The sequence below is a fragment of the Myotis brandtii genome, unplaced genomic scaffold, assembly GCF_000412655.1.
Source record: "Myotis brandtii unplaced genomic scaffold, ASM41265v1 scaffold1424, whole genome shotgun sequence".
In the NCBI taxonomy this organism is placed as follows: Eukaryota; Metazoa; Chordata; class Mammalia; order Chiroptera; family Vespertilionidae; genus Myotis; species Myotis brandtii.
The window spans coordinates 200,277-207,841 of record NW_005355089.1 but is presented as its reverse complement, the minus strand read 5'-3'; the positions used below and the strand labels follow the sequence as shown (position 1 = coordinate 207,841).

At 40.2% G+C, this 7,565-nt stretch overlaps 1 pseudogene; it reads right to left on the bottom strand.

Moving 5' to 3' along the window:
* Positions 1 to 3,785: 3,785 nt before the first annotated feature.
* On the bottom strand, positions 3,786 to 4,240 carry LOC102240899 (annotated as a pseudogene).
* Between the last annotated feature and the right edge of the window lie 3,325 nt (positions 4,241 to 7,565).

Genomic DNA, 7,565 nt, shown 5'->3' with positions numbered 1-7,565 from the left:
TGTGGTAAAACCAATGAACATCAGGCCATTGCATGACTGTTCCTGCTGTAAGATGAGCTCCTTGGTTGGAACAGTGTTCTATGGAATATCATAATATTGAATGAGGTATTCAATAAGCTCATGGATAGTGAGATTTTCAGAAGCATGGTAGGCAAGGAAGGTAAATCCATTTCCAGAATAATTAGACATGACAGAGATAATAAGTCATTCCTGCTCCACAGGGAAGGGGTATAGTATAATCTATATGCCACTGTGTAGCTGGATTGTTCTCTTGAGCCATAATCCCTCATCAGAAGCTCATGACAAGCAATCAGGTTTCACAAAACGGTCACTCGGCCAAGACCAATTCAGCTTTATGAGGGGGAAGTTGGTCCTTTGTTCATGAGTCTGTTGAGCAAGCCCTGCGTGGCTGGAAAGGGAGTTTGGCTGGTATTCATAAGATGGGTCATCTTGTCCACCTTATTACTTAGAGCCTCTTCTGCAGTTCGGGCCTTTGGTGAGTATTCTCAAGTTATATAAACAGTCCCAAACTCGGGTCATTTTGAGAGTTCTGTGTATGCGTCTTCCCCAGATCTCTATGCCATTGTACCTCCAATCTTGTTCCTTTCCAGTTCCCAACTCTCCAACCAACCATTAGGAATTGAATTGCCTAGATTAGTGTAGATCCACGCTTCTGGCTCTCTCCTTTCTGACAAGGTGCACTATCAGTTTTATTGCTTAAATTTCTGCCCAATGATACGATGAATCTTCACCACTGTCCTTCCTTAGTGAAAATGTAACACTGTAGCAGTTTACTTCTAGCTGGTGACAGCAAACATGTCATGGAACAATCAGTAAACTAGACCAAATAGTTTTTCTTTATTCCTCTACTAGAGGCCCAGTGCACGAATTCGTGCATGGGTGGGGTCTGGCCCGCCCACCCCGATGGGATCGGGGGCAGGGCTGGCCAGGGGGAGGGGCTATGGGCGGTTGGCCTGCTGGCCCCACCCCCTGGTTGAACTCTCGGTTGAGGGGACAATTTGCATATTAGCCTTTTATTAAATAGGATAATTTGGCCATAGGTAATGCTTCATGAGCCCATAGGTATGGGATGCAGGGAATGTGAACTACCTGTTCATGCATCTTTCTTGTGCCTCCAGGATCTCTTTGACTGCAATCTTGTATTTACTTCCCTTTCATTACAGAATACTTGTGGGAACAACATATTTTATTGCTTGGTAGATAAGAAATAAAAATGAATGATAAGCAGCTAAGGTTGTGTGCCTAAGGGTGTTGTATGCCTATAGTCAGGCATTCAGTCTCCACCAGAGCAAAGCAAGATTTGCTACTCAAAAGGAGATCAGTGCTTGATAAAGGGGTGCAGATTTATTTCAAACCCCTAAAATTCTCCGTTGTGAGTACCCTATCAGGGCCTTTCATAAGATCCCTTCCCATTGCAGATTAAACTATTTGCTCCAAGAAGGAGATAGGGGGAGAGTCTGGAAGGATTTCGGATTTTGCAATAGCTGCTATTCCCCTCCCCCAGTCAGTACCCCAGCCTGGGGTCGGGGATTCCTGGAAGAAAATGCAGCAAGAAGTTGAGAATGTCCCTGTCACTACAGTGCCCAAGAAATCCATACTCTCATGATAACTCACACCAGCAATTGCCTCCAGCAATCCATCACAATTTTGAGTTTAAAGTTCTTACTGGTTTACGTGGCATCTAGCAGAGTCTGCCACAGGGAAGCAAGTGCTCAGGTCCCGTGTCTCCCTGAAGCACCCATTTCTCCCCAGGTCATTTGACTTGTGACCTCAGTTCTCTGAAAGGTTCATGGAAAGTCCTTAATTTGCATTCTGTCCAGCTTTGTTCTCACTAGGGCAGGAGTGACAGCTTCCTAGCTCTCTACCTCTCCAAGTTCTTTGGACACTGAAATTTGAATTTCATATAATTTTCACATGTCACAAAATATTCTTCTTCTGATGACTTTTTCATCCCTTTAAAAATATAAAGGCCATTGTTAGCTCACAAGCTGTACAAAAGCAGGCAGCAGGCTGGATTTGGCCCACTCATGGTAGTATGCCAACCCTTGACCTAAGGGATTTAGTGCTAGTTCATGGATGGTCATGTCTTATGGGGAAAGGTCTGCTGAGGTCTCCCAAGAAACGTTTCCTCACTCTGAGAGACACATAGAAAAGACAGTTTAGAGTCTTCATTGCAATGTTGCATGTCTGAACATGATACACAGAACTTCAGCAGCTACCTTGCAACTCTGTGGGGACTAGCCTGAAGATAAAGCTAGGAGGCTGAGGATGGCAAAGCAGAAAAATGAAGAGAATCTGGTGTCTTATTGACATTGTTTAGCACCTAAGTTAATAAACACTGGAGCCATCCTACCTCAGAACTTTTTTATATGAGATAATATAATTTTCTTATCTTTAATTATTATTTCTTATCCAGTTATAGTTTCTGTTAGGCATTCTAACTAAAACAATGACTCAAAAATTTTTTACATCGTCAAAATAAAGCATTCTACTCATTGATAGACACTGTTAAGAGAATGAAAACACAGCCACAGAATGGAAGCAAATATTTGCAAATCATGTATTTGATAAAGAACTTAATCCAGAACTACAGGGAGCTCTCAAAACTCAATAATAAAAAACAAACACAATTAAAATAAAATACAGGTAAAATATTTGAGCAGACAGTTTACCACAGAAGATATATGGATGGCAATAAGCACATTAAAAGATGCTCAACATCATTAATCATTAAGGAAATGCAAATTTAAGCCATAATGAGATACCACTACTCCCTTGTTTAAATGACTAAAATTAAAAGATGAATCAAACCAATTGTTGGAGAATATGGAGGAACTGGAACCCTCTTACCCTGCTGGTGGAATATAAAATGATACAGTCACTATGGAAAACAGAGTTACCATATGACCCAGCAACCCCTCCTCTGGGTATCTACCCAAAATATTTGAAAACATTTATTCTCAAAGATATACAAACCCCTATGTTCAATGCAGCCTTATTCACAGTGGCCTAGACATGGAAACAACCAAAGTGTCCCTCGATAGATGATTAGATAGAAGTGTGGTACAGATACCATGGAATACTACTCGGCCATAAGTAAAGATGAAACACTACCATTTGTGACAACATGTATGGATCTTGAGAATATCATGCTAAGTTAAATAGGTCCTACAGAAAAATCAAGAACCATAAGATTTTACTTATATATGGGACGTGAAAACAACAAATGAACTAACAAGAAAAACAAACAAACAAACAATAACTCATAGACACAGATAACAGTATGGTGGTTACAAGAGGGAAGGGGGGGTGGGGGCAGGTAGAGTGAGGTAGTAAAGGGCAAAAGGGGCCAAATGTATAGCAACAGAAGATTTGATTTTGGGTGGTGGGCACACAATGCAATACAGATGATGTGTCATAGAATTATACACTTGAAACCTATATAATTGTATTAACCAATGTCACTCCAATATATTTAATTTTAAAAACATTAACTATATATCTGCCGTATGATTGAACCATTCTTCTCCTAGGAATTTACCCAAGAGAAATAAAAGTATTTTTTCACACAAAGACTTGTACAAGAATGTTTATAGCCTTCCCCCCCCCCCCCCCCCCCCCCCCCCAAGTTTCCAAAGTCTTTATTGTAAATAAGCTTTAGAAAAGAAAGACTGATCCTATTGCTTCCAGGTCAATGGAATGAAGAGCTGTGTCCAGGGACACATCCAAGCAGAGCTGAAAGTAACTGGTGATTTGTATACTTCTTAGTCATAGGTCCAGTCAAAAGCACAAGACTTGTAGTCAATCAATTCTTCAAGCTTAACCCATAGGCTGATTTCTTTCTCAGCACTTTATCATCAATGACTGCTGTGAATGATGTTCCCACCAACTTGAATGCAAAAGTCTTCCTGGTGCCTGGTTTAGAATCTGCTGGATTGGCCTCCCCAAAGATCATTCTCATGATCTTTACCACATTCAGCCCCTCCCAGACCAAAGCCACCACAGGCCCTGAATTTATGTACCTCACAGCCTGGGGTAGAATGGGCAGTCTTTCAGATCAATGTAGAGCTGCTTCAGGAGTTCTTCGGAGGCCTAAAGAAACTTCATGGCCACGAAATGGAATGCCTTCCCCTTGAAGTGGTTGATGATGTTGCCCATCAGGCCATTCTGCATGCCATCCATCCTTGATGGTGACTACAGTGTGCTCCATATTGGCCATGGTCTGAGGAGCCAGCCCAGAGTTGGGGGGACTGAGGAGGTTACCTGGAAAGACCACAAGAGCTGGAAGTCTCCCCTATAGCCACATTTTTTTTGGCTTTGTTCCCGACTTCCATGCTATTCTGATATCTATCTGGAATCTTCTTTCTCCCCTCCCCACTCTGGCTTGGGAATTGTGATTTCTTTCAACACTGATTTTTTCTCTTTGGTCAGATAAAAATATATTCTTCCATAACAAAGATTTAGTATGTAGCATCCTCTGACATTTAACAGACACAAATATTTGTATCTATAGAATCCTACATACATAATTACCTATATATGCTATGTATTCTGAGTGTTGTTTTTTTTTTAAGAATCTAAGCCTGAGTAGATGGTGATGCCATTAATAGAAATTAAGAGTACAGAAAAAGCAACAGGTTTGGTGAGTTCCCTACTGATAGCCATAAGAACACTGAAGATACTGTCTCAGTATCTTCTCAAAGGGTTTTTTCTTTACACGATGGGTCAGAATTCACATGTTTAAGAGAAATAAGTTTTAATTGACAGAAAACTCAATGTGGGTCAACACTGAGATGTAGTTGCCAAAACTAAGTGTAAGGTTATAGCCACTATATTTTTAATAGTCTCAAACTAGAAACAACCCAAAGGCATATCAATAGGCAATCGGATAAACAAATTGTGATAAAGCCATACAATGGAATTCTACTCCGCAATAAAAATGAATGAACTACTGATACAACAGCATGGATGAATCTCAAAATAAAGTATGCTGAGTAAAAAGCCAGACCAGAAAAAAAAGACTAGGTACTGCATGACTACATTTATGTAAAGGTCAGAAAGTGCAAATTAAGCTATAGTGATAGAAAGTAGAGCAGTGGTTGTGTGGGGGTGTGAGCAAAGGGGCAAGGGTAGGTGGGAGGGATTAAAAAGAATCATAGGGAAATTTTGAGTGGTGATGGATATATTCATTACATTGATTGTGGTGATAGTTTCATTTATTATATTCCTATGTGGTATATAGAGTTCATTGAAACATCATATGTGCACTCTAAATATGTACAGTTTAATACATATTAGTTACATCTCAGTAAAACCCTTAAAATAAAAAATCTGCTTACACAAGGTTAGATGGGTTTTCTTTCACTTTTAGCTAAAATTTTTAACTGGTATGGCCATCACATTTAGGCAAAGTATGCCTAAATGATACATTAACTAATCCCCAATATACTTGCACAATGGTGGAAGGAAAACCAGATAATTGAAAATAAAACTAGCATTTAGAAAAAGGAAAACAGCACACAGCAGTCATTACCAGTCCAGACTCTAGCGGGGTAGCAAAGATTCCCTTCCCTGCTAATAGAGTGCATTTCTTGATCAACCAATCTGCTCTCGCTTCTGGGTCTGTCTTGGGAGAATTTCTCTGGCTGGTTGTCCCCTTAGAACCATAGAAAATGGTTATTGGGAAAAATTCTTTTTCTGTATCATTTTAGTGACCCACTTCTTGTTGGCAGGTTCAGTATTTCTGAAAATATGTTTTGTATTCCACCTGAATTAGAATCACCTTTTTAAAATGCAGACTCCTGGGCCTTACCCCTGAAGTGCTGAATCAGAATTACTGAGAGCAGGGTTAGGAATCTACATTTTACCAAACATTCTAGGTGATTCTTAGGTATACTGCAGTTAAGAAACATTGGATTAAGTCTGGAATTGTCACCCTCATGTCATACAAAGAAAAGTCTAATTTAGGTTTCAATATTATTTCTTTTCATATTGATAATGTCTTCGAGACTGTCATAAATGAATGTTTCTCAAGCTAGGATCCATGGCCTGTGAGGGGTCCAAACTTGTTTTCTCGGTTGTCCATAAATTCTTTATAAAATATTTTAATTTTGTATTTTTCTTTTGATGGTAATCTAAATACAACAATTATAATTCTAGATTTGGATGATTGCCTTATAGTCAAGTCCAGTTACATAATGTTAGTGCCCACGTTACCACTGCTTTTTGTAGTAAAGTTGATACCAAGGCATATTATTTCAGTTGTCAGGTGTATACCAGTGTCTATGCCCCCTCTGTCCCTAGCAAGTGATGTATTAGCATGTCCCAGCCCTTGTCTCAAAGTGTAGATATAGGAGCTCCTCCCTGACACCAGTAGATATCCGGAGTGACCTGAAAGCACTCCTTCAAGTGCCATAGCTAAGAGTCCTCAGACATGAGCTAGATGATTGTGGTACAAGGTCTCAGGGCACAGACAGGATCTTATTTCCATTCCTGTGATAGGAGGGCAGTGAGAAGGTAAGGTCCTGGGTTACAGGCAGAACAATTGTTCTCTCATGTAGATGCTTAGGTGGCAAGATCTCAAAGTACAAATAAGGCAATGCTTTCATTCATGGGACAGATACCCTTGAGACTTAGCCCCTGGCCATGGCTCTGGGCTCTGGTCCAAATCAGTGTTTCTCATGGCAATATTGATCCATTGACCTGGCCCTTCTCAGGCCATTGACCATCTGTGTAACTATACCCAGTGGTTGGTCTCTATTACATTGAAAGACAGGTAAATGTTTCCATTTTCTCAAGGTCTCGGCCTACCCCTAAGAAAGCCTTCTTACTACAACGTGTGTGTCAAAATTTGAGATTTCATACTTTACTACACTATGCTCCCAGTAAAAAAAAAAATTTTGGAAAACAATAAAGAATTTTTTAAAAATTGCTCCTTCTCAAGGAAGACTCATTTCCTATCCCACAGCCATCTCCCAGAGAAAAAAGAATGCATCATTTTCTAGAACTGGTCTAAAAAATTCCTACATGGTAGTTTCAGGGTTGACTTAATCAGTAATCAGATGACATCATCAAAGCACAGGGGCTTCTTCTTCTTCTTCTTCTTCTTCTTCTTCTTCTTCTTCTTCTTCTTCTTCTTCTTCTTCTTCTTCTTCTTCTTCTTCTTCTTCTTCTTCTTCTTCTTCTTCTTCTTCTTCTTCTTCTTCTTCTTCTTCTTCTTCTTCTTCTTCTTCTTCTTCTTCTTCTTCTTCTTCCTCCTCCTTGCCTTCATCTACTGACAGCAGGTCTTTCTTCCTGGTTGCAAGGTGACTATAGCAGCTCCAACACTGCATGAAGATGCAGCAACATCCTGTTAAGAAGAGGGGAGTTTCCGCCTATACATCTCCGTTTATTACTGAGGAAAACAATCCCAAAAGTCCCCAGTAGACTTCCCCTCAGGTCCTAGGACTGGGTCACATACCCATACCTAAACCAATCACTGGCAGGAGAATAAGCCCATCAATGATTGGCATTGACTATTCAAGATTCCACCACTACCTCGACAC